This window comes from Corvus moneduloides, chromosome 8, assembly GCF_009650955.1.
Source record: "Corvus moneduloides isolate bCorMon1 chromosome 8, bCorMon1.pri, whole genome shotgun sequence".
NCBI lineage: Eukaryota > Metazoa > Chordata > Aves > Passeriformes > Corvidae > Corvus > Corvus moneduloides.
Window position 1 is genome coordinate 29,147,476 of NC_045483.1, and position 27,936 is coordinate 29,175,411.

The window sequence follows — 27,936 nt, forward strand, 5'->3', positions numbered from 1 at the left end:
CACAGAGATGAAGAACTATCAAGCAGTGTCAACACCTCAGGAAGATGTCAGCTGAGTTTCAAATCTGTCCTGCAATGATTTGAATGAGAATGAAATACTGACAGTAAGCAACAGATGCCTTTGTCTCTTCTCAGATTGTCTTTAGTGTGAATTTCAAACCCAAGTAAGCTGAAACTTCAATGAAACATAAAAAACATCACCTAAGACTTGTCCTTCCTTACGTCTCTCAGAAGCACTGTCACAAAAGACTTGCATGACAGCCTAAAGCAGGAGAGAAAACATTGGATGTAATCAGTCAGGCTCTGCATTCTCCAAATTTTGTTAACACTCGTGGTTTCTGGGAAACAAGGAGAGACAGGATGCAATAACGTAAGCAAAAGTAAGTCACAGCCTTTCCTGTCTTTACTTTCTGTCCTTCTTTCAGTGAACTTCATGGGACACTAGCATGAAAAGACTGGGGACCAGAATTTTCTTAAGGACTTTTGTTTAAAAATCTGACTTTTCTTCTTGGACTGAGCGAATCAAGTACTAGCATTGCCAGGAAAGCTTGCAGCACAGCTGGACTGTACATTTGAATCTCACCAGTTTCCTTGCCCCTATTTAAATGCTGAGGAGGAAATCCTGCTGCAGAAAAAGCCTCTGCAATCCCATTTCTCCTGGTGAGTGGTGCCTACACATCCTCAGGGCTTCTTTATCCACTGTCTCTGAGATCAGGCAAACAGAACATCAGAATTTTGAGACTGCTGAGTCTGGAGCTTGGAGTGGTGACACCAAGACTGTTATGAGATGATTTCGGACATAATGACAGATAAATATGAAGTAAAAAGTTAAAAATAGCTTGTGCAATAGCTAAAGTAGAGCCATTTCAAATGCATGAGATTCCTGCCATCCCAAGGAACATCTGGTGCACTCTGAGCCTGGGCTCATATTCACTTCACAAAACACCAAGTGTAGCACTTGGTTCACTGACATTTGGGAAGGGATACTGTTACAGTGGGGATACTGCAACACACGTATCAATCAACAAGGCTCTGGAAAGAAATAGATATGGACAGATTCTTGGTAGATGTTCCAGAGATGTTTATGTCTCCAGCCACATGGCCGGGATCTGCCCAGGAACTGAGGCAATCACGGGACCCGAGGGTCCTTGCCCACGCAGGGGAACACAAAACAACCAGCGGGGAACGAGGCTGAGCAGGGGCAGGGAAACCCCGTGTCTGTCCCCTCAGGGCCCCTCTCCCAGGACCCCACGGCAGGGGGGAAGGGACCCCGACATTTCACCCATTTATTTTTAACAAAAAGAGATTTGAAACTTAACATTGAAAACAAGTGGATAAACATAACAAGAACTGTTTCAAAACAAAACAAGCCACCCTCCTGAGTCTTTAAATGTCCAAACAGATTCTCTGGAACATCTTAAGGTTGACAGAAGGGAGACAGAACTCTCCGGGCATGCTTTGTGGGGAAACTGAGGCAGGAGAGGGTTTAATTTCTTCCCTTCCCCTTTTCATCCCCCCCTCGGCATCGGAGAGGAGTTGTAGGGAAAGGGAATTGTATAGGGAAGCCATGGGGTGAAAAATGGATTAGGAATAAACTGGGGATGGGGTAAACTTAGGAAAGGGTTCATACTGGGTAGAGGGTAAAAGGGGAAAGTAGGTTGTGGGTAGGGAAATTGCTGGGATGGATATTGTTCATAATTTTGTGCATAACGGCTGCCTTTGACGGGAATACCTCCAGGCCCAGTAACATTCGCTGCTTGTAAACCCTTCTTTCCTTGCACTATATCAAATTGTACAACTTCCCTATCTCCTACACTTTGCAGGTAATTTTTAGGGTTATTCCTTTTAATAGCAGTTCTATGAACGAATATGTCTTCTTGCTTGTCACATCTTGTTACAAAACCATAATTTTGTTTAACATTATACCATTTTACTATTCCTAAAACTTTAGCTACGATGATTTTTTCCTTTTTCCGAGTGGCTGCTGTTTTCTGTCTCGCTGCGTTCCTGGTTTCTCTTTCACTTTCGCTCACTCCCACGTGGGAACTACCAGGGCTGCTGCGGCCATCAGGGCTGCTGGTGCCTGCACGCTCCTCCTGGGGTTGCATTCAGGGCCATGCGGGTCAGGCTGGGCCGCACCACTCAGCTCCCTGTGCGCCGTCTCCTCTGCTCTAAGCTGTGCTGTCACTGCCTGGGGCCACACCCACGTCTTGGCCAGGCCCCCGAGCGATGACCCTCCCGTGCCCTGCTCCAGCGCGCGTTTTGGCTGGGCGCAGCTCCACTCCACCGCCGCCGCCGCCCGCGTGCCACCCCTCTTGGTTGGGCGTTCCCGGGGCTCGCTCCACCACGCGCTGCTCGGGGCCAGGCGGGCACTGCCAGGTTGCGCCACTCCCGCTGCACCTCTCTCTGCTGCCGACACTGCAGCTCGCCTCGCTCCGCCTGCACGCGGGAACTGCCTCGCTGCTGCTCACAGAGTGCTTGGTCCATGTGGCCTGGGTCACACAGACTCTGAGCCAGGCTTCCCTTCGCCAGGACACAGCTGACATTGCTCGACAGTCTTGGTAATTAAATAATATTCACGAAAATATTCTTCCATCGGCATATATTTTGACTCAGAAATTAACTGTGTCCAAACGGTCTTCCAAAAGTCTTTGGTAAGAATTAAACCCCAAGAAACGTAGACAAAGTTCTTAAACAACCATTCCAGGAAGTGTTTCAGTTCCTTTTGAGCTTGAATTAAGCTAAAATTTACAAATCATTGTTCAAGAATCTTTTCAAGTTTAAGATAAATGTCCATATGCGGCTCAGAGAGTCAAGAGTCTTTCCACGGTCCCTCCATAATTTAGAGATGGAACAACAAAACAAAAACAAGAAGAGAAATCCAGAATTTACTCACAAATCAGTCACTGTCCTTAGGGATCGGGGATCGTTCTGCTCGCATTACCCACCATTTGTTACAGTGCAGATACTGTAACACGCATATCAGACAACAAGGCCCATGGAAAAGAAATATCTATGGACTGATTCTTGGTAGATGTTTCAGAGATGTTTATTTCTCCAGCCGCATGGCCGGGCTCTGCCAAGGAACTGCTCAATCATGGGACCCGAGGGTCCTTGCCCACGCAGGGGAACACAAACCAATGGGGAACGAGGCTGACCAGGGGCCAGGGAAATCCCGTGTCTCTCCCCCAGGGCCCCTCTCCCAGGACCACATGGCAGGTCCCCAACAGGATACCTCAGCCTATTTCCTACAGGATCTGTCTCCCGGAATCAGCTCTCAGTTACTACCAAAAAAAAAAAGAAAGCAACCAAACCAAAACCCTTCATTTTAGAGCATGTTTTGGAACTCTTACAGAGGCAGTTGAATTATGGGAAATATTTCTGTAACTTTTTGCATAAATAGATTTAACTGCCAGCAGTGGTGAAATCTCCACTGCTCTAGTGATGACTATTACTTGATCCTTGATATCTTTACCCACATACCCCACATCAACTTCAGTGGAAGCGTGATGCAGAGAACAGATTTTTTTGAACTCTCTTTGTCATAATTTACATAAGATAAATGTTAGGGTTGACTGCCATCCTTGAATATTCCTTAACTCCTTAGATGGTAACCATCTGAGATTGCCACAAACACACACCCTGCATGTCCCTTCCACACACCCACAACTACAACTCCAATCAATGCTCCAGCAAAGAGCAACCACTTGAACAGAAGCTAAATTTAAATTCTCCAGCCTTCTTCATCACCTTGCCAGGTACAAACTGATATTCAGAGTCAGGCAAGCACACTGACAACATTTACATGGGATCTAATTCCCCATCAAGCCCATCTCAGATACCCTGGCTGTTTATATTACCAGTGACTAGAGGAAAGAAAAGGGCAGGATGGGAGAGTTTCCATCAGTAGCAGGCACATAACAGGAATACAGATTCTTACTTTCCCTCCCTGAGAAGACAGAGGATTTGCTGGGCTGGATTTTCATCTCCTTCCCCTTTTCATTCAGAGTGACAGTTATTTGATTCTGTGTGTCATGTCAATAGTTTGGACAAACCAATGTACACTGCTTGGGCCGTATTTATAGCAAGAACACTGGCTAAACTATTAGGAGCTATTGCATTTTCTTATCAATAGTAACATCTATTTTAGCTATTTTAGCTTGGAGGAGTTGCTTGGGTTTTTGTGTTTTGGATTTTTTTTGTGTAGGCACCTGATTGCAAGTTCCTGGGAAAAGTTCTTGATTAAGTGTCCATACACCAGATGATTCAGTCTCTGCACAAATATGGTAAGACTTTTCTACACTCATTAGAGGCCAGTTCATGCTTTCATATGTGCTGGGATTAGTAACAGCACACCACAGTCTGCCAATTCACAGACACCTCAAACACAGCAGGTTTGGTGTAAGGATAGAAAAAAAAGTATAAAATTAATACAATCATTTTCCATTACCTACCGAGTTTTATGCAACCCAAATATTTCCAGGAAGGGGCACTTGGTCCATACATATCTCAGAGCATTAGACAGCTAATATCAGCTCCAGTTCTACGTATTACCATTAACTACCATCTGTGAGTTCCATGAATCCTATTCTTTAGACACTTACCTGCCAGGAGCATGAAGAGAGCTCACTTCTCCAGAACAGCACAAGACAGTAATCACTGCTGGAAGCAAATGTAGAAGGGAAAGGTGTTACAGACCATTGGCTGTCTCCTGAACCATCCCTGCAAAGATTTCTTTGTAGGAGGAACAGTGGAGGAATACAGATAAAGACAGTCAGGGAGTGCACTTGTCAGATTAAGAGAATGCAGATAAGGACCAGGGCTTTCTCCCTTTACAGGGTGAGTGCAGACTGGTGGAGTTTTGAAAATACCTGCTGGAAAGGACAGAACTATTGATCAGCAATTCTGGTGGGAAGGGAAAGGGTGGCTAAAAATATAACAGTAATTCCCATTTTTCAGTCAGAAAGGAAAAAGAGAAAATGTCTGTTCCTATTTCACTCAGCAAATCAAAGACTTTGTGATTCGTAATCAAAACAACAGACCTTGCTCCTAATCTGCCTGATTCCTCCCTTGCTGTAAGCCTACACCTGATCTGTCAGCAGCAGGGGTGAAAATGATTGATCTGTGACTTTGTTGGCATAATAAATGCCAGTGTACATAGAAGAGGATCATGCGTAGCACTGGCTACCAGCTATGTGGGCTATCAAATCTTACCAGCTATATATCGGATTGTAAACACAGATGTTTTGTTATTGTCTCTCCTGCTTGGAACCCCTGACCGTCTGCAAGGGGTTGTGAGGAAAATAAGAGGGGTTGTGAGCCTTGGTGAACGGGAGGGAGGGAGACCAGCACAGACATAACTTTACCATTTGAAATTCTTGGTGCTTTTCATTCCTTTTTTTTTTTTGGAAAGGCTTTCAAAAGCTACGCATTTCCCTTCTGTGCCTCTGCCACAAGAACACAACCAGCCTTAAAAAGAGATGAATTTGATTTTCTTTGAGCAGCAAGATATTCTCAGTCCTAAAGAACAGCCTATATTCTTGTTTGAACCTTCAACAACCTACCTTCCTTTTCACTGCTTTCCTGCTCTTCCCTTCCATCCTTTCCCTTTTCTGACCTTCCACCTCTTCTGTCTTGGTCTGGAGCCTTGGAAAAAAAAAAGACTGGACCCCCTTTAAAGGCCATTCTCAGTCAGAAGAACATGCATTTCATCAAGACTCACTGCTGTTCATATTTCCACAAAAACTTCTAAATGCAACAAAAGCAGAGAAAAAAAGACACACATTTCCTGTTGCTGTTTAAAAGATGAAAGCAGAAAACAGTTCAGAATTAACCCCCTGGTTCCCCTCCAAGATGAGTGTTTTTAAAAAACCCAAAGTATAACAGCAGTAATAACAGAGAGATGCCATTGTTTCAAACCTTTTATTTCCCTCACTCTTTTTTTATTCTTTTCCTTTGTGTTTTGGCAGCTGTGAATAATTCTGCACCCTGGAATTGTTCTGCAGGCTATTAATGTCTGTGACCTTTTGCATCAACAACAGCTCTACTTTCCAGTCATTTCTGGAAGTGCTACCTAATATGAATTTAACATGACTGAGGGAGCCTCCTACACACACACACACACACACACACACACACAGAGCCCTTTCTGACACATGCAGGGGAGGGCTTCATCCTGTCCATATACAGAAAAATTAAATCCCTTCATCAGAGAGGTATCTGCCTTGTAAACAGCTGTGTTTCATGGCAACAGGCAACAATCACCTCTGTTACATCCTCCTCAAGTCCTCCTGGGGAAATAAAAGGACTGATATTAGAGTGGGATGGTTTCATTATGTAAGGAAAATAAGATGTCTTTAAGTCTGAGCCATTATGGTGCTCTCTTTTGAGTTAGCTCTGCTGCTGCTTTTACTTTTTAGGAGTGTGCAAAGAACCCACATGTGATCAAACAGATATCAAGAGCATTCTCCAAATCTCTGATCACATCTGTGCATACATCAAGAGAGCCTCTCATTCTTTTTAAATTTATTTCATCAAAGAGATAAACAGACTGGAGTCTAGTTCCCAACAGCACAGCAGAGCTGCAGGAGTCTCCCATGAAGAAAACAAATAGTAGGTGTCCTCTTGCAAAATAAAGTGGTAAGCAGATACACAGAGTCAAAACACAGATGCTTTTAAAAACACTTCAAAATTTCAAGGTATGCCTTTCTTCACATAGGAGCCAAAGATTGGTCAAAAGCATTTGCAGAAAGTTGTTTTTTGGGGGGTTTTGGGTTTTTAAAACAGGTTAAATGAATTGCCTCAACAGGTCAAGAATTACCCGGCTTAACTCCTGACTGTGGTTTATGCTTTTTAGAAACCAAAGACTGTAGGTGTTGCTTCTCCAGTTAAAATTACAAGTGAGATGTTAAAAGAGTCTGTAGAAATATGCTGGACTCCAGCAATGCCTAAAACCAGACATGACTGTTGTAGAGCAGTAAGTTCCTGTGTAAGCTTTTGTAGTGGTTTGGTCTAAAATACTCATTACTGTTTATCTTCTGTGAGATAAGAATTAGGAGAAATGCAAAGCAGGCACCAAACTTGAAAGAATATAAAGAAGTTTATTAACAGACCTAAAAGAGGGGGAAAAAAAAAAAAAATTATACCACCTTCAGAACTCTCCTTCTCCCCCCACCTTCCTCCCTTCTCCCACTAACAATGTAAAAAGACAACCCTTAAGATGTTCAGTCTGTTTACCACTTCCATAATAACCTTGTTCAGTCTATTTAGAAAGAGAAGTCTCTTCTTGCTCATGCTATGAAAACATTATCACAACGAGACAGCCACCCACTTCCAAATATTGTTCAGTCCATTTAGGAAGAGGAGTCTCTCTGCTCGCATGTGAATCCCTTCCCCCGACTTGCAGCTTTTCCCACAACTGCTTTCGAGGGTCCATTCTTGAAGGTTTTTGGGGTACAATTTTAAGGTTGAGCTGTTCAGAAACAAAAACAGAGGCCCTTCTCCTTCCCTGGGAGCAAAGGGTCTTCATCATCTTCATCGTTAGGACTATCTCTGGGAGCATCTCTAGGGACTGAGGTTTTCTCCTTTCCCGTTTGGAGCAAAAGTCCTCATCTGGTTCATCTCTCCCTGTCCAAACGTCTCATGAAATTACAGCTGCGTCAGCATCTGCCTATCTCAGTGCAGGTGCTTTTGTTTATGAGCTGAACACTCCACCCCCCGTATCTTCATGAAATTACAACAGGATACTCTGATATATCATAGCTTCACAACAGAATTTCAGCTTTAAGCATCTCCTCTCTCTCTTCCCTCAGGTTTTCAGCTCTTCACAGCAGTAAAAAGGGTTAATCTCACCTCGGCCTTGCAGCTTTGCAGCTGGAATGTTGAATTTTTCTTATCGCAGTGGAGAGGGGGGAGAGCCGAGCCGCTCTGGCTGCCCACGGCAAGGCAGTGGGGGGGGGGGGGTTCCACGGCTGGAACAGGTCCATCGGCTCCAGGATGGCCGTGGCCCGGCCCGGCCTGGCCCAAGCAGGGCCTGGCCGGGCCCGCTGGCCCCCACACGGGGCCCGCAGCCACCTGTGCCAGCGCCGGAAACGAGAGAGAGCTTGGGGGGGAGTTTGCCTATTCTTAATGTGGATCACAGAGGCGGTCACAATTTTAAGTGGCTTAAAGAATTGTCCATATTCAAACTGGCCAGCTGATAGGTTCTATCAGGTCCCAGAGGAAGCTGTAAGCACCCCTTAGCATGGACATCCCTTCCGGGACTATGCTTGCTAACCTATGACAGCTTTCCTTGGAAAATAACAGATCTAGGAACTCCAACTACGTCCCTTGCCAGCTGCCATCAGACATTAACTTCTCTGACAAAATTTTTTGTGTCTCTGTTTCTCTTGGTTCAGGCTTTTCATTTTTTTTCCAGTCACACAGACCAATGAGTAGGGCCTTCTGGAAAATTCCCCCTGAAATCCATTTGTCAGGGAAAAATGAGTTTCTGACAAAACAAAACATTTCATGAAATTTGTCTTTCTCGTGGTATATATTATATGTTCCTAAAAAATCTGTTCAATAACTTCTTTTTAAGTTAAGCTCTTCACATTCTCTGATGAGAAGCTGACAATTTGTAAGGCAAATGAAGATAAAAAATGTTCTGGCCTGGTTTGTGTTTACATTTTCCTTGGAAAAACTCTCTCAGCACACAGCCCTGTAACAAACTGTCTGGCTGATCAGGGAACCACAGTACCAGGGAAAGCAGACGTGATGTCCTTCTGGACAAAAAATGAAACTAAATTGCTCCTTCCTGTAATAAAGACTTTTGCAGCTGGGAATACTGGGTGGTGGGGGGAACATTATGAATGTAGGGGAACATTTTAGGATTCCATAAAATCCCAAGTTGCTGGGAATGAGTGGTCCTCTCAGAAAGCCATCTTCCAAAGCGGAAGATTGTTGCAATAATGAGCGACGCAGAGTCCCCAGGCAGGTGCAAAGGAGAGCCCTTTATTGCAAAAACCCGGCCTTTTAAAGCACTTTAAAGCACTGTTATCAGGTTACACAGTTTTAAAGCACAACAAACATAACTCAACCAACCACCACACACCACGATGTGAACACACAGCATGTTTTTCTACCCCTAATTCAACTGTGTCTCTTTCCCATAGTCCTTCTCTACTTAGCCGAAGTGACAGGCCCGAGCCATGATTGTACAAAGGCAGCAAGGCCCTCATGCAACAGAAGATGACTGTGATTTCTCACACGGTCTATATAGCACATTGCACAACGGTGAACCTTCATCTGGAAATCATTATAATACCAATTGTGACTAATGTTACCCAGAACTGTTGTTTTCGAATTACTCAGCTGCTTTCCATCACTCACTGCAGGGATTCTTCACTAGGGAGTCAGTGATTTGAGATGAGCCCAGGTAAGGAGCTGCTGCTCACTAAGAACTGCTCAGAAGTCACATTCCAACTCCTGGGAATGAACACCAGAGTTATTCAAATCACCACCATAAACAGTTGCTCCTCTGTCATGTTACAGCTGATAGGGAAAGGCCTGGATACCTCTGGAGCTGGTACCTCAGAAATATCAATCCATCCATATGGCTCGGTGAGCACTGCTTTGGCAGAGCAACATGGGGATATCAGCACATCTGCTGCCTGGATTACACTTGGTTGAGAAAGAGAAGCACAACTCTCTGTTGATGTATTCATGGGAAATAACACACGGGAAAAAAAAAAAAGAACCTTAAAAAAATGCAAATTTGCTTTGCTATATCCAGTATGTTCTTGTCTCTTGCCTAAAAGGCCCATCTGGTCTAAAAACATGCAGCACCTATGTAAATTTTTCTGTATTCATACTTGAAGTGCTAAATATTCTTTGTTGTAAAAATACGTCATAGATAATAAAGGGAATTTATTTTTTAATATGCTTGCCTGTTGATGTACCCTTGACTTCAGTGTACATGCCTTTGCTGGGTTCTTCAAGGAAAGGGTTTTCACACAAAGATGGGTGTGCTGGACAGAGGAGAGAAAACAAAAAGATCAAAAAATGGACGAAGGACTATCCCAAACAAGGGATAGGGTTTTTTCAGTGGTGTACTTTTAACTGTCAGAGAAGTGCAGCGGAACATTGTTCTCTAAGATTTGACTTCTACACTTCAGAATACAAGACTGGGAAAGAATGAACAGACGGTGTTGCGGTCACTGGCATAACACCCTGGGCAATGGAAACAAACTCCATCTACGCCCCAGTCCGCTATTAGCAGGCCACCAGTGCAAACTTGCCCATTTCCTAGCTGGCTGAAAAAACAGCTTATGATTCAATTATCTGTTTTCAAGATACAGCATGAAATGCTACTGTGATATATATACGGTTTTGTGTTTTAAGGTCTCAAAGCACTAGAATAAAATACACTTTGAGTTTTCATGATTATGCAACTGCAGTGACTGCATTGAAAAGGAGACATAAAGTCTATGAAGTCTGAAGTCTGCCAGGGTACACAAAGATACTGCCCATGGTTGGGAACAGGCTCAGGCCCATGGAGACCTCAGGATCCTCTAAAGAACTTTGCTGTAAGTTAATGTGGTCAGCCAGATTCCCACAGTCAGAAACACACCCTTCTCACACGGACTTACAGCTCTTCTGCTGTTTTTCAGAAGGAGAATCAACAAGTTATTGTCCTGCTCTATTTCTAGCAGAAACAGTTTTCCATTTACTCCTCAGGTAATCCTGTGCAAAGTCAAGTCAATCAAGAGTAGAAGAAAGATCTAAAAAGTTGGAAGACCAAGGGTAAAAATCATCCTTGCATCCTGTTCAATTGAGCTATTCCAATACTACAGGAGGATTTAAATAAATCAACTTAATCGCTCTTCTTATTATCATCGCAATTAATCACTGGATTTCTAAGGCAGCATCACTTTGTTACTCAGTATTTTTGTGACTCTTCACCTTCCTCATTTACTCATCTGTTGTAAATTAAACACAGCTTGGAGAGCTGCCTGTTCTTAAGCATTCTTTGTTATGCAGTCTTCATAATTTCAAGTTTTGAAATGTAAAGTACATGTTAGAATCCAATTAGAATGACAAATGAATCATGAGCAAATCTAATGGCATAAAACAAATTTGAAAGCTTAAACAATTTCCAATTTACACTTATATTGTATATAGTTGATGCAGCTCACCTTGCTAAATGGCACCATTAGCACTTAAACTTCAGAGGAACACCATATGCAGTGAAAGGATATTGATTACTGCACACTGTGGAAGGAAAAAGAGAGCTAAGAAAGGTGTGACAGTTCTGGATGAGGTGTGATTGCAATTGCCTTAATCCAGACTGAGAGACTAAGGAGGTCATCCCTGTGTGGCTGGAGCTGTTCCCTCACTGGTAAGGTATGTGCAAACCAAAATCATCCCAGATTCCTCTGTAAATCCAATACAGACAAGCAAAGAAACGGCACCATTATTTCCCTTCACCTGTTAGTCTCTAAACAGACTTTCCAGACTCAGCAGGACAAGCGAGGGAATCTTTTGGGCTGCAGGTCTCACATCAGAAAAGGGAGAAGTCTTGTGTGAGAAATGAGACAACTCTTAAAAAGATTAATTTATTGAAAACAGAAAAATTGAAAAATTACAGAAATTAGAAAAATATAAAAATTTGGGATCCTATGGCTCAGTAGATGGTATGCCCCAGGAGCGCAGGGATTTGAGATCTTCTGGCTGAGACAGCACTAGACCTCAGGTAGAGAAAAAGAACTTGCAGTGCTGGGCTGACTTAAAAAAAATTACTAAAGGCCCCTTAAAAGGAGTAAGGCTTTGAATGCCCAGCACCGACATCTACTACAGGTAGCCTGCAGAGAGAGAGAGGAAGAAGAGACCCCGCCTCTCTGCCTCGTTCTTTTTATAGTGTCTTTGCTCCGCCCCCCCTCACCCCCCAGTCCGCCCACAGCCCGCCCCTTCGGTTGTAAGTGATTGGTGCTTTCCCTCTGATAGATCATCTCCGTCCACCAATGGCTCATCGTTGTCAGAGGGGTGGTATTGGTTGAGATAAGGGAGCTACAATGCCTTCATTAAAATTCAGGTATTCAGGTTGCCATGGAGCTTGCCTGCAGAGTAATGGCTCTGTGGCTAAAAATAGCTGCTGGCTATTAGAACTGGGGTTTTTTGGCCTTGGAATCAGAATGCAAGTGAAAACACTTAAAAAAAGGAAGGTCTTAAAATACATCCAACACATCTTAAAACACTTGTAAAAGTGTACAGTAAACACAGGAAAGGTAACTCTTATGGTGTACCGGTGGTTTGAAGTTTGAAAGGGGCAAGTTAGTGATTTTTAACTGGGGAATTTTTAACTGGGAAGGGTGCAACTCTCTTAATAAACTACTTTGAACAATTGAAAACACTGATAATGGAACTGGATTTTTGTACCTGGGCTGATGGGTTAATTTTAAGATTTAATCTAAAAATATTTAACTCAAAATTAATTAATTAAAGCACTTAATATGCAAAGACCAAGCACAAATAGGGATTTCATGTATGACATCTTGGTTTGCTATGACAAGAAGTCAAAAGTCTTTTCATTTCTAGAGATATTTGAGAAGAGGAACTAAGAGGTGTGGTATCAGAGAGAGTTAAGTGGAAAGGTGAGAACAAACGAAGCAGAGAAAACCATTAGATTGCATTAAAAAGAGAGATAAGCCTGCAAAGTGAGTGTTAAACATTAGTTTAGTGCATAAAAAAAATTAGTATTCAATCATTTGGGCAAAAGTATGAAAGAGGGAGGAGAAGCAAAGAACAGAATAAATACAGAAAGGAGGACTGAAATATTCATAGGACCAGGATGGGGAGGGAATGAATGCCAAAAAATAGTTCAAGGGAAGCAACCAGGGACTGCACTGCTGAGGTCAGACAGGCAAACATACGGATTTAGCATAGTCTGAGGGGTTTTTTTCTCCTGCTGTAATTAGAAGAAGCTCTTTTTAACAATTACACCGCCAAGCTGTGGCAAAACGTAAGTACCTACAAAAATAAGCAGATACAACAGGTCACATGCATGAAACAAAGGACAGTTACAGTAATTTTCAAGCTTTCAGTACACGTGAAAGCACCTGCCAAAGCAAATTTGCTCAGGGGTCAGTAGCAGTCATGAACAAACCTGGCCAAGTTTAGATACAGGTTCTTAACTTTGATGGAGAGCAGTGTATTTTAATGTTTGTGCAGCTCCTGTCCACTCACTTTCAAAAGGTTCTCTTGCTGGCAGAAACCTGCAAACATGCACAGAGTTCATTTCTCTTTCAAAAGGGAAAGAACAGACAGAAGAAATTACCTAAAAACAAAAAACCCCAGATGTATTTGTTAACATGTTCCCTTGGCATAGCAATATTGCAAAAATATCCTGCAGGACAGTGTGCAAGCTTCTGGGAACACATTAAACCTTGATTCTCCAAACTTTGCAAGCAATTGCTTAAAGGCAATATCCCTAGCAGCCAACTGAGGCTGAACATCTGGGTGGTGGATGCTCGATTCCTAGGTGGAGCCTGAAGCCAGGGCTGCAGGACGCTGGAGAAATTGCAGATGATATTTGCATGCTCTGCTTCTGTAACGCTCATTCCTGCCCTCGGAGGGGCTGCGTTGTCAGCAGACCGCAAAGGCTGTGTCTGAAGGGATTTTGAACAAGGACTTCCAGATCAATACCAGACCATTAGAACTCCAATTGGTCCTGTGCATCTTCTGGAGCAAAGAAACAAACAAACAAAGCAAGAGAAATCACAAGGACATTTTTATACAGAGTTTGTATCTAACCTGGCATATAGAAAACATACACTAAAATTGCACTATGCTTTCCCTTCCTGTGACTTACTCCAACTGTAAACTACTTCTGGTAGAGATCTCATGGCCACAATGCCATGACTGTTTGTCTAACACACAGAAATGCTTCACCTCCATTGTGCAACTAAGCTGTCTTTGAAGAGTTGTGTGCAGGCTCAGAGTTTGGCAAGGAACCTGATGCACTGGCCAAGTGCTTGTGCCCACATAGCTCTGCATCATTAGAAATGGGAATATTTTGCTGCAGAAATAGGAAAGCTGGGCAAAGTCAGCTCCTGCTCAAAACATGATTGCTAAATGAAAAATCAAACCCAATTGCCCTTCAGTTCCTGATGGTAGCTGCAGGAAAAACTTTGAAATAACTGAAGGTTTTTTCCAACTTTTGCTACCACGCTCATCTCTGTGCTAAGACCCTCTAAGGTTTATATGATCTTCTTGCCATAACAACAGTGCAAAATACCTGACTCATCCCCCATACACAATAAGTATTTTGAGTCCACACCCCATCTGTCCTGATCGCTCTGCTGCCACACAAGCTCATTTCTTCCTAGTCATGACAATAGAGGATGATGAAAAATATGATTAAACATGCAACACCACCAAGCAAATATGATGTTGGAAGGTGGTTATTTTTGTGGTTTTGCTGCAATTTCTTTCAATTTTTGTCATCAATGATGTATAACCTTTGTGGAGATGCGCATGAAAACTCTCACTATTTTTTTTTTAATTGCTGCTTTCACTATCAGTTTCTACCACCCATTTTTTTCCCTCTGCTCTTACGTTTGGCTCTGTCACACAACTTTTGCAGAGAAATGAGAACAACCAGCCAGTAAAATGGTGACTGCCATACCCTGGAGAGCCTGCAGCCTTACCTGGCAATTATATATGAATAACAATTTGAAGATTCACAAAGCCACATGAAAAGCAGTGTATATCCCAGGCATGACTTGTTTATTCACTATTAAAAGCATTTCTGCATCTTGGTACCTTGTGCCAACTGAATTCTGTCATTTATATGGCAAGCACAAGCCAAAATCTCATAAATGTCACTTCCTAAGCTTCAGATCCAAGAATGCAGATAATCTGAGATGTTCAAAAGGGTTTTGTCATTAACCTTTATGAAAGATGAGATTGGAACCACCAATTTATTCAAAGTTAGCGTCATATTTCAGTGCTGTAGTTCACTGTATGTGAATTCCTGGAAATATGACTCTACCTGTGCCTGCATGCAAGAGAATTTTTGTGTAAATGTGAGTGTTTAGGGTTGTTATAGTTCTTTTCACATCTCTTTGTAAATGTCTGTTCCTGTTCTGCCCTCTGTAGCCTTCCAGATTTCACCCTTAGGTTCCAGTTGCAGAAATCAGGTGATCTATGAGGAGCAATTTTTCTCCTCCCAGCTCGCATCCCTTGTGGTATGGAACAGCCAGGACTCTTGATGGCCACCACTTGATGGTTGGCATGACCAAGGGGAAAGAAGGGAGGGCTGCCACTCATTTGGTCTCAAATGAGCTCTTGAAATCCTTCGCTGCACAAGCAGAAAACCAGGATTTTGTATAAAAGTTCTCAAAAGTAGGACCTGGAATTTCAACGGAGTTGATTCCATAGGGAATCATTGGTTTTGCTTTTACCGGCTAGGTTTTGTGTTTCTGACAGGGATAGCTGTATCATATGGATTAGGAAGCTTTCAATCTGTGCTTATTTTCTAGTAAACATCTGATTAAACTACTGGGAAAGCCAGGGGGAAAGGATTAATAAAGCTACTTAGTATTGTCAGCTTTCATAATAAAATAAAGGGAATTTCAAGGACCAATGAAATAAAAGAAATGGAAGAAAGATAACATACAAATAGCAAAAGTAGCTGACTGCATATTCACTCAAGTATTGAAGGTATTTTAATGGTGAATTTTGCACCGTTGGTTGGCAAATTTGAGGGTTTGATTGACTGACTGATGTTTGCTTGAATCTGAAAAGTCTCAAGGCATTTGTTTAAGTTACTCAGTAGGTTAAACCTTTCCAAGCCCCTTAAATAGCACAAAGCAGATCAGCATTTCCCTCTCTCTAATTCAGAGTTTCTGCTCATTGGTCAGCTACAAAGACCAGGTCTCAGCAGGAGGTAAAAGCTCTAAATAATCTTCTCATGTGTGACCCTAATGATGGCAGTACTACCTTTCAAAAGGAATTTGCACACTGTCTCGTAATGAATTTGATCCTGCTGCCTGTGGCCTTGTTTTAAATGTTTTAGTCATTATCCAAAGAGTGTTATACACACCAAGTGAGTTTTACATATCTGCAGCAACATCACTCATGTTTGGAAAAGTTTTTCCCTCCACACCCCCTTTCAGTATGAAAAACTGAATTAATTTACAGCTTCCAAATGAGCCTGATGGACTTTGCACTGTATTTTAGATTGAATTTTCCCAGCAGAAAGTTTGGCCTTCAGTGTTGAATTACGCCAATTTCAATCCAAATATAAGCTCCTGTGTGTTGCTCTGAGCTTACTTTTTTTTTTGCAGGAGACTTCTCTCTACATTATCTTTATGTGAGTCATTATGAGATTAGTGGCATTTTCTGGGGTTTATGAGAAAATCCCTAGAAAGTTTAACTGCCCTTATAACTTCTCAATGAGATAAAAACCAGCCTGCCTATTATCTTTGTATTGTCTATTCCCTGGCATGACCTTATCTTATGCTGCTACAAGAAAACATTGATTGGCATTATTTCCAAGTCTACTTCTTTCTCAGACCCAAAGAGAAGATCTATAACTTTCAAGTATCCAGTAAAGGTGTGTAGGTAGTAAGGAATACTCTATGGTGAGATAAGCTGCTCAGTGAAACTTTTCAATGAACTGAGGCTTCACACGTAGGTTTTTGATGTGACAGACAGAAAGGGTTTGGCTTCCTGACCTGACTGGAAGACAAAATAAGGCTTGATTCCGAGGAGCAGCTCCCATTTTATGGACTAATCAGAAGCCTTTGGAGTCTGATCAACAAGTTTGGGCTGACGTAGGGCTGCTGATTCTCTAATGCAGTCTGCTTAACACCTCTGAACTTCATTTCAGAAAACAGACTGTATTTGGATGGGTGGGGTGATGTGCTATTTAATTTCCTATATGTAGATAAAAGGCCTTCTCCCTGGAGTCTGTCTCCTGCGCAGAGAAGTGCTGAGCACTGTCCCAGCACAGCATGGAAATTTCAGGGCTCAGCATGGTGGCAACAGGGGAAGGGAGGAGAGTCTGGCAGAATGCTGACCCAGCCACACAGGACACCTTCTGACAAGGCATCTAAATCTTAGCAATTCGTGAGACCAGCAGAGCCTAGATGAATGGCAGCTGTGAGATTTATAGGAACTCCTTGTAATTCTGCAGCAACAAACCCTTTGGAGAACACAGCTGTGAAGGCAGAAGAGACAATGCAATGAAAGAAAGAAGAAAAGCTGAACAAAGAACAGACATGTCCCTTGTAGGAACAGTAGGGAAGGGGAGAAAAGAGAGTTCTTTCTTTCACATGGGTTTATTCTTCATTTTAAATATGTTATATTTCCCTCCAGAAGTCCTTCTCCACAGTTTCTTTATATTTCAGCTAGGGAACTGCTCTTTCCACTGGTAGTTCTTCAGGCAAATGAAATCCAGCTGCAGCCTAGATCAGCCCTAGGCTGTGTCTCCACCAGCAATACTCTACTGTCAAAGTAACCAAGCTATTCTTCAGAGGAATTTTCTTTTTGCAGCAAACTTTCCTTCCCCTTGTCTAAAGAATTCCCCAACAGGGAGGGAGAACCGTTCCCTGCTTCACATGACCCTTGCACAAAGGAAAAAGAGGCACAAGAATAGTGAATTTCATTTGTGCCTGTTTTGTAGCCTCAATAAGCTGGCAATCCCTAGTTGTTTCCAGGATGGAACAACCTACTTTTCTCAACTCCTTGTTACGAATTTTGTTTGGAAGCCTTCCCAAAAGAATCTAGGCAGCACAAGACTGAATGTGCCATCTTCACAAGTTCTCTGTTTCACCTATGTCAGTCTGACATGTGAGAAAGGACCCCAATACCATTGCAGAGGGTCACTGGAATAAAAAGGATCCTCACACAGACAGAAAGGTCACACACTTCTTTCTGACTTCAGGGCTGGGGCCATATTTTGTAAAATATCTTTCCAAACATGCTGCAAGACAATTGGAATTGGCAGGTAAAGAAATGTGAAAATGAAAAAGAAATTACCTCCAGTGAAGAACACATCCCTTTGTGTCTTGGCACTCTTCCCATGGATCTGTTATCTGGTGCTCAGGACTATTCTGTCTGTGTCACTTCTGGAATATTCTCAGTAATGTCAGAGGCATTAACACAGGCAGGGTAAGATACCTTCCATGAGTCCTAGGCTAGAAAAAAAGCAAAAATGTGACTTGGAGTTTACAGCTCAAATATAAAAGCAGTTTAAACTAAAACAACTCTTGAAAGGAGGAGAAGAAACTGCCCAGGTTCTTGTGGCCATCACAAGAGCACCTTTTGCACTCACCCAGAATGGCCAGGGCAGTGAACTGCATTTCACCTCCCGCAGCATAATAGTGATTGCTTCTGAAAGAGAGTGCCTTTGTTGGCTCTCTGGTAAGGCATGTTTAACCATGCAAGTGATAACAGAACTGTCTGGAGAGCAGAGAGACTGCTGGATCAGGCAGCTGGTTCTTGCTAGAAAGCCAGACAAGTTTACATTTGGATTGTAAACTTGCTTTTGTTCTTACCTTCCAGGACCTCTATTTATAGAGGAAATGTGGACTCTCTTCTGTCCTCTATACAACCTAAAACATTTCCAACACTTCAGTACCACAGTTCACAGTTTGCGTGTGTCAGAAGAGGTGGTGGAGATGGGAGAATGAAATAGCCTTTCCCTCCAATACCTTGTGAGGTTATTCAAATATGATCACAGAAACAGCAAGGAACATCTTGAAAATAGGTATGCCATTAAAAGAACCCCTAGGTTTCATTTGTGCAGCTTACATCTGAGCGAGCACCACTTCCTTTTGATAACTTCCCTGATATTTGAAAAAAACAACTGTACTATCCTGCAAAAAAAAAAATTAAATACAGTACATTTTGTCCGGTAAACATGCAGAACAAAAGCATCATTGCAACAGCACCACTGTTTTCGAAGCCTGAAGTACAGCTGAAGGTTCTTTATCATTCTATCCGTAGTGCTTACAGCTGTGAGAAGCATAACCTGATGAATAAGGATGTGATAACATTACAGAAACCTGCTGATAGCAGAGCAGCTCCTCTGACATCTAATTTATTCCATGTGGCTCAATCACTACTCCTTATTTCTCTGCTGCATAATTTCACAGAATATTCTGAGTTGGAAGGGACCCACAAGGATCATCAAGTCCAACTCTTAAGTGAATAGCCTGTACCGGGATCAAACTTATGACCTTGGTGTTACCAGCACCATGCTCTGACCAGCTGAGCTCATCTCAGGGTTTTATTAAACATTGTACCACAGTTTGCAATCAAAATAAACCAGTTATTAAAAGTCGAAGATTTTGCTTGGCACAACAGAAAAAAAAAATCCAATTTTGTGAAAAGGTTATTGGACTCTCTTTACTTCAACCCAAAGTTCACAATTTCACTTTTACCTTCTGAAATTCAGTTGCCATAAGCAGCATCTTGCATCTTTATATTTCCTGCTGTATCATATTCTGCTCCCTCCATGCACAGATGACTGACCTTACCTGGTGTTCAGACAAGCCCCTGAGAAACATTTCTCTGTAAGAGAATGCTCAGATTCTCGCAGTGCTTCTGAACAGGGCAAGGAAAGGTTCCCCCCTCCTCTAGCAGTAAGTTAAATGGCACATAAAAAAGTTAAATCTGGGTGGAAAATACGTTTTTCTTCTTGCACAAAAGTTAAAGTTTTAAAAAGTTGTCCAATTCTGAAACATGAGTATCACAAAAATAGTTTGTACTCAATATACAAAGATGAGGAAATATGTTTCTGGGTCAATCAGAGTATTCTGGACTCCTTATGTTTCTGTGTTACTTTCCTACACTTGACAAGCTTAGTGGCCAGGGTGACACAGATACCTTGGCTCCTTTCCGTGAGCAGGACAAAGTCAAGCCTGGATCAACCAGGAGCAATTTATGTCTCTCTGTTTAAGGACAGAAAGCTCTGAGAACATTTCTTTCTACTTTTGAATTAATAAAATCCCTGATGTACTTGTTGTGGTGAGGGAGGTAAATAAGGGAGAATAAGAGATGTAAAGAATTATATTGGTACTGCAATGTAATATATACACAGAAATCAAGGCTGTTCACTTGCCTTTATACATATGTGTTTTATTTTAGTGCTCAATTCTTTATCATTATGACAGTTCATGCCAGCCAGTGATTGATTTGAGGCTGGAAGCTACATACTCAAGAAATACCCTTCATAGTGAAAGGGCCATTACAGCACATTTTCTAAATGATACCCGGTAAGAAACTCTTCCCAAACACTCAGTGCCATTCCTAGAGGGTTGAAAATATAATATTAGCAAGTTGCTATTTCTCTTTCTACCACCTCCATTAAAGAAAAAGCATGTATTCTACCCAAAACCACCTCTGTGCAGGTGATCCGTTGTCACTTCAGCAGCAATCACAGAGGAAATGAACGGTGTCCTTTAGTGAGTTACATTACGGCTTCTTGGAGCTCCAGAGTACTTCTTGGAGGCATCTCAAGAAGACAGAGACTGAGTTTTCAGTTAAAAGAACAGGACTAATGAAAGTGAAAGTGGACATGGCTACAAGGGAGATAGGAGAGATGAAGCATCCCTAAGCTGCTGGAGAATACCTGCGGAACGTGTGTACACAATTCGCTGCTCAAAGCAGAAACACGGACATGTGACAGACCTTCAGCTAACTCACAGCAGTCCACACTGCAGTCCTCAAGTCTGTCTTGCCTTCAAACCTAAACTGCTTTGTAGCTAAGAAATCTGCAAATCACTGCTGGGTTTAGTTACACGTCAGAACACTCACAGCTCTGACAGCTTTTGAGATGAAACACTGAACAGATTAGACCATCCTCCACATAAGTCAACCTTGCGCTGCCAGACAGTTCAAGGTTATGCCAAAGGCTTTTCCTCCTTCTAAGGACATCTAAATTCGTTTGCAGGGAGATGAATCTTGTTGACAGGAGAAGGCTGTGACTGGAAAACATCTGGAAGTTTAACTTCCTAAGCTGTGATCCTTCCAAGGACCACAAAGCCCAGGAGAGAAAATCATGGTGAAAGTTTTGTTCAACAGTGCCCTGAATCAGAAACACTTCTGCAAATCAAGGACAGATGGCCTCAAACCCTGATGAAGTCTTAAAGGTGAATTCCTTGTCATGCTAACACTTGCTGACATTGGTGCAAAAGAAAATTATTCAGGTAAATTGTGTATATATTGTGTGAATATATATATATATCTATATATAGGTACATCCAGATGCCTTTGTGCATTGATGGAAATCCCGATGACAGCTGGAGAGTTCCAACACCTATTTTCTGGGATTTTGCAGGCAGCAGGTATTTTTCTAAGCCCTGACACCATTTGCAACAGACCTCATGACTCTCCTTCTGGAAATTTTGCTAAGCTGGTGTCTCACACTACACTCCATTCAATGTCAGTTCTAAGCAGGCTTCCCTTGGGAATCACAAGAAGCCATACAGCCTGGATTACAGGATCTTGGAGAGGTCTGCAAGAGGCAAAAGAAAACTTGCTCTTTTAACCAGGGCCACAGCCAGCAGTAACTAAAGAGGCAAAACTAGGAAGGAAAAAGGAAAATAAGTGTGAAGCTAAAAAGGGCAAGCTACAGAATCAAAGTAAAGCTTTGAAGACAAGTTGGTAAAAAAAAATGAATAAATTTATTTTGGGGATTTATTCTAGGGTCGCACTGTATGAAGCACTGTAAGTTTCTTCTCTTGGTGTCCCAAACACCAGGACTTTGGTGCTTTTAATTTTAACTTAGCAGTATTAGTAGGCCCTGAGAACATGTTTTTCATTGATTGCTCTGGTACAGTCTCAGGGGCGAAGACCCTCTTTCATTGACATTCATTACAGGTGTTTCCCTTCATGGTAGTTCACTTCTGCAGTAGGAGAATTGAGTTACTCTGACTTGTCCCCATGACACGCAATAGTGGATGGAAATAACACCCAGGCTTTGTAAAAGTTCTTAATACAATTACTTTTTGCTTGAGGCAACAGAAAAATCAATAAAACATGGAGATTGATGTGAAAACCTCATATTTCTTGGCCTGTATCAGTCCTTGGATTTTCAGTTCACTGTGGAGGTGGAAAGAATTGGGGGAAGTCATGTGAAGTCTACACTGAAAAAAAATTAAATCACAATTTGGCCCAGAAGTACCAAGCCTCTGGGAGAAACAAAGTTTGTAAACCAGGCTAGTCGGGAGCCACATATTCCAATCAACTATAATCAAATGCAGGGGTTCCACATTCACAATTAACTTCCAGCATTAACCAAGTATTTTAAGTCTTGTTTCATACTATCTCCAAGACTAAAATGCTGTCCCCATGGGTAGGGAAAAAGGACTAGTTTTGCTATGAAAATAACAACGTCTTCCTACTTTCCTTAGGATGAGAACATTCAACTAAAAAAAAAAAAAAACATGTGGCAAACACATAGCTTCCCCATGCATCAACTCTGCGAAACTTTTGAATTTTGCAGTTATAGAACTTAGGGCTTGGAAAGAAGAAATGGGTCCAGTGCTCAATAGAGATTTCTTGAGATTCTTGCTTTCAGATTTTCTGCTTCTACAGGGACTCCAACAGACCTGTGGCAAATACAGATGGTCCTAAAATTTAAAACAGGAAGAATTTTTAGCCAAAAGTTCTTAAACCTGTTCCTTGCAATAAAGAAAGACAAAAGAGCAAAGCTCCCCTTTTTGCAGTAGAACTGTGCAAGAAGTCTGAGAGGGGGAAACATCAATGAGATCAAGACCCTCCAGACTCCAAGGAAGCCTCTCCACATCCCCAAAAAGTGCCATGTATGGTGTCACAAGATGAACACAAACATGATGAGTGCTAAATCTATCAATCAAACTTATACCACCGTTTACCAGTGGCTTGGTGCTCCCTTCCCAGAAACACAGTGTCCCATGTTTAACCTGGGAAGTGTTCAAACTGCAATAGCAAATCCCTTCTCATCACTGCTGAGAAAAAAGTGAGCAGCAGTCTCAGGCTGCTGAGGTTCTTGCCCTCATCTTCTTGGTTAAAGCTCCAAGGAAAGAAAACCTTAAGTACCTGTTTCTTCTTGGTGCTGCTGGATGTTTTCATTCTTGGTTCCTTCACAAGAGTGAATAACACAAGCTGTGAACTTGCAGAGCAAGCAGGGAAGACGGTTCCTTTACTCCTTTTCTTTTTCCTGAATTAGGCAAGCATATCATTCCTGGCTTTGGCTGAGGCCTAGTGTCCTCCCCACTCTCTTTTCAATGACCCAACACCTCCTTTTTTTGCTGGCATCATCAGTTCATGAGGAAAAGACCTTATTATTAAATATACTGAGGGACTGTGATTTCCCCTGAACTTGATGATTACAGGGCTTCAGCCTGAATATATATACATGCTTCTGCTGAATCTTGCCTACAAGAGTTGATTGGATATTAATTGAGATTTCATACCAAACTGAACTGTCCTAATTTGTTCATTATTTTTGTAAGACAGTTTTGGGCTGGGTCTTTGACATCTGATCAAAATGACTCTTTAAATGATGGTCTTATATTTGTAGTACTCTTGTAACAGATAATTTGTAAATGTAATGTACAAGCCAGAATGGCATGTCTACAGTTATTGTTGAAAACTTAGAATAAAAAGGAAATCAGAATTCTAAGGTGCATCTCAGTAGCTCCATAATCCCATTTGGGTGTGATAATAAAGGTTGATACATTCTTTGACACTCGATGCTACTCCCGAGTGACAGAAAGGAGAAATTCATGACATTTTCTAATTAACTTGAGCACTTCACTTCATAATATGAGTAAGTAAAACATTAAGCATGGTATTAATATTCTCTGAGAATTCAATATATGAAAATGACTGAAAGTGTTTCCAAGCATACTTCAAAGGCAAAGCCCAGCTGGTTGTAACCCAGATACCGAGAGTGTATTACACAACTGTACTGGTGCATTTCATACCGATACCATGGACCAGAAATTCCCAATGCAGGCAGGAGCTGTGACTTGCAGCACCACTGCCGCCCCCTTCAGAAATGACTCTGTACTCAGGCAAATGGTGAGGGATTCTATGACTGAGAGAACAGATTTTTTTGCAATAGATACGGTTTCATGTGAACTTTAATTTGCCTGTTTTTAATTAGCTTGTTTATTTTACCACACATACTAATTTGAAATTGTGGTTTAGACACATTTAAATAGCATTTGCTAATTAGTAAATCAGAACCTGGCGAATCAGATGCAAATCACTGATTTATATACACAATGTGAACGCTCTTGGCTCTGTTTTTCCAGCAGTGTTATTTAACTCTGGAAAACTGAAAGAGCACAGGGTGTAAAACTTCCCCTCACAGGATAGCTGGGGCAGGGAGCTGCTTGGTTAGTCAGTTGTTTCAACAATTAAATGAGCCACTCTGTTCACATCAACAAATCAAAGTCTTGGTTTGAGTTATATCTGTATTGAAGATTGAGAGAAGGTGTTGGGGTTTTAGGAGCTCTCCTGGTTGGTTTTTTTTTTCCTGTTAAAGGAATTTTCCCCATACGTGTTGCTAGGGGGACAAATGGCTGGGTACTTAAGAAAACAAGAGAGGTGCCTATGGCGGTGGGGTGCATCTGGGTACTCCTTTGTTTCATCCGGGTGTGCGGGGCAGTCAGTCCCGAACACCGGAGAGGGAGGCTGGTTTTCATCGACTGTTTTATCCTTCTGCGGAGAAAACCCCAGGATCCCCAGCCCGCCTTCCCTGCCCCGCTGGGAGCTGGGCCGTGGCCGCCCTGCCCTGCTGCTTCGAGCCTTCGCTGCGTTGTAGCCGTGCTCGCCCTGCCTGCCCCAACCCCCGGGGGGTTCCCCGTTTGGATGCATCTCATCTGCCACCCGGGATTTGTGCTCATCCCTGCCGCTCCAGCCTGCCGTTCCAGCCTGCTGTTCCCGAGAGCCCGGGATCAGCTGCCCAGGGGTTTGTGAAGCCTTTGTTCCATCCCTTCCCGGGATCCCAGGGCACCGGTGCCGCGTGCTCCCCGAGCTCGCTCCGGAGCGCCCCCTGCAGCCGCGGGGGAACCATCGCACCTGCCCTGCTCACCGGGAGCCGCCAGCGCCCCTGCCGGCTGCGAGCGGAACTGCACCCGAGGGGAAAGGGCCTGACAGCCGAGAAGGCTGGGACTGGGTTTGTGTTTGCTGTTACTGCCATAGTTGTTGTTGTTTGTTTGACTGGTTATATACATATATAGAGAGAGAGTAAAGAACTGTTATTCCTATTTCCCACATCTTTGCCTAAAAGCCCCTTGATTTCAAAATTATAATAATTCAGAGGGAAAGGGGGTGACATCTGCCATTCCAAGGGGGGCTCCTGCCTTCCTTAGCAGACACCTGTCTTTCAAACCAAGACAGAAGGAGTATCTCAAATTTCAGTGTTATTTCTTTACTTTTTCCAGTGACTTCTGCAACAGCCATCCTGAATATTTTTTTCAAGGATCGTGAACCAGAGAAATATTTGTAAGACCTGTGTGGCACTTTAAGACATCACATCTGCTTGCTAAGGCTACTCCTTTTTTAGTCTCAGGCAAACCAAATGAAGCCAATCATTTCATTTTTTAATTGCTCATGTGTTACTCACACATGGATAAGTTCCCTGAAGAGTATATTCACTGAGCTTTTAGTTCTAAAATGCACAAGATACAGATCTCAGATTTAGCCTCAAGCCTTTTCCCTCAGTGGTTGTCAAAATAAAGTATAAAGGAATTCCACCTGAAATTTACTGCATTTCAGTGAAATTCAAGACATTTCACACTACAGAGAAGACAACCTTGGAAAATGCCCTTGTTTCAGGATAAGAGAGGCCAGTTTCCCTTCTGTTTAGAAACTTTGGCTGCCTAAAAAAAGGAGCAGGTCATATTCAATTGTGCATATTATTTTAACAAATTGTCTTCACAGCAGGAGGGAGCTTCTTGTTTTTAAGATAAATTCTTAACAGTTCCAATTGTGGCCACCTACAGACCAGATTTCATGCAAAATCAATTTGAAAGGGGAAACAAGGCAGCTGTGAAGAGAAATAACTAAGTGTAAGATGTGGGGATGAAAACGTGCTAAACTTTACAAGGGAAACAAAACAAAACGAAAGAGCTGATAAAAGGAAGTGAATAACTGGCATGCTCCTTTCAGACTAACAGAAAATACATTTGCTAAAAGGCCTGCCTGCTGCTGGGACTCCCTGCAGCACAGGGAGCCTTCTTAAAGGTAGCTATGATTCTAAAAGGACTGGGGATGTTCCCACATGAAAGGTGGCACTGCAGAACTTTTTTCCCTCTTACCAAAGCAGAACTGGTATTTTTAAAGATTTGTGTAATATCAGGCAGCTGAGCTAAACACTCTGACAAACCCCAAGTGAAATTTAGGGACTGATTCTACATGCTTTGCCCTTCTGCCTGAATCTTGTGAGTCCTGCCAAAGTCAGGGGTGGTCAAACACACACCTCGGCTTTCCTAGGGCCGGGGCCTTACTGAAACACAGGCCAGCCCCTGCTGCACATACCACTTCAGCATTTGAGGTCAGTCCTTAAAAGGGAACATCCAAATCAACATGAAAATTTAGGCCAGATAATGTAATCTAAAACCTGGATTAAACTGCTAAACTTCAAAGAAACAGATTATCTTTCAGCCAGATGTGTGAGGGCAGGCACTGACAGCTGGGAGAATTTGAAACATGGGCTAAAAGTCAACCAAAAAAGGCGAGACTTCTCTCTTTGGTGCTGAGTGGATTTAGTTTGTGCCAAAACATCCTACATGTATCCTATCCACTGCTGCCTTCCAGCTTCCAGGAATGCACACAACACAAGCTCTGGAAGTTTAGAGACAAATGTGGTGCAGCCCAAAACTCTTTTTCACCTTAAATTAGGTGAGCCTCAAAGCAAACGCACAAGGACATGACAAGAGTCCTGTGCACAGAAGCTGTCACTACTGAAGTTTGAATGTGGTGATCAAGGACCTTCAAACAACTGAAATGTCTTTCAGTAAAAGAAGTAAAAAAAAGATGAAAGATATTTTGGTAAACAGAAAAAACAGAGCTGTCACACACAAAATGACTTCAGTGTGGAAGATGAGTTTGGAGATGTTTTCCTAGTTTGATCTAGTATTCATCTAAACAAACTAATCGCACTACTTATATCTTATATTGTTAGGAAAAAACCCTCTTTAAATTCCTCTATGACATGTGGATTTAAGACCCGCATAGTTACATGAAAAGACCTGCAAGTAACTTTGCATTTTAGATGACCAACTGAATCTTCACTCTTTGAATCTGTAAGCAGGAAAAAACCTAGCACTGACTTTGCTGCCTTGTCTATTTAAAAAACAGGAGTTGAAAGACACAGGGAAATAGCCCACATGAAACACATGAATAGTTTAATGGCAAACAAACAAACATATGAGGCAGCAGAGTGCTGCATGGCAGTATAAAAACCAGATAACCCTCTACAGCACCTTCGACCAAAGGAAGAAAGTAGTATGATGAAGGAAAGAGGCAGGAAAGAAGAGAAAAAATGATCACAAAATATTAATAATTTGAAACCCTACAGTGGCCAGGTGAAGAGCAGAAGAAAGGCAAATAATTACATTCATCATCAAGAACAGGTTTCTGAGGAGCTGATTCATGTTAAATCATTCACGCAATTGTCTTCTGAATTAAGGCCTAGAAATCAAAGGTGCAGACTTGCCAGCACCTTTGGGTGTCACAAACTTTTGCCAAGCAGGAAGTCCAGGGGAGCCCCAGTTCAGCTGCCTGGGATATGTGTGCTCCCTACGAGGAGAACTAAAGGTACGATACCCCAGGAAAACCCTACAGAGCCCAGGGAAAACCATGACTATCTGACGAGTCCCCTTGAAGAAGGAATCTGCTCTGACCTAAGCAATGTCATCCCAGGTCTGAGGTGAGGTTCATTGCTGTCAGGACA

At 42.4% G+C, this 27,936-nt stretch overlaps 1 long non-coding RNA gene across 1 annotated transcript in view; it reads right to left on the bottom strand.

The window, feature by feature from the left end:
* Window positions 1-8,969: 8,969 nt before the first annotated feature.
* Window positions 8,970-27,936, bottom strand: part of LOC116447615 — a 102,390-nt gene continuing 83,423 nt past the window's right edge. The window contains exons 5-8 of the long non-coding RNA XR_004241612.1: window positions 18,021-18,178; window positions 13,141-13,715; window positions 11,174-11,249; window positions 8,970-10,006 (exon numbers count right to left, since the gene is read on the bottom strand). This is a non-coding gene — a long non-coding RNA (uncharacterized LOC116447615). The remainder of the gene's footprint in view (window positions 10,007-11,173; window positions 11,250-13,140; window positions 13,716-18,020; window positions 18,179-27,936) is intronic.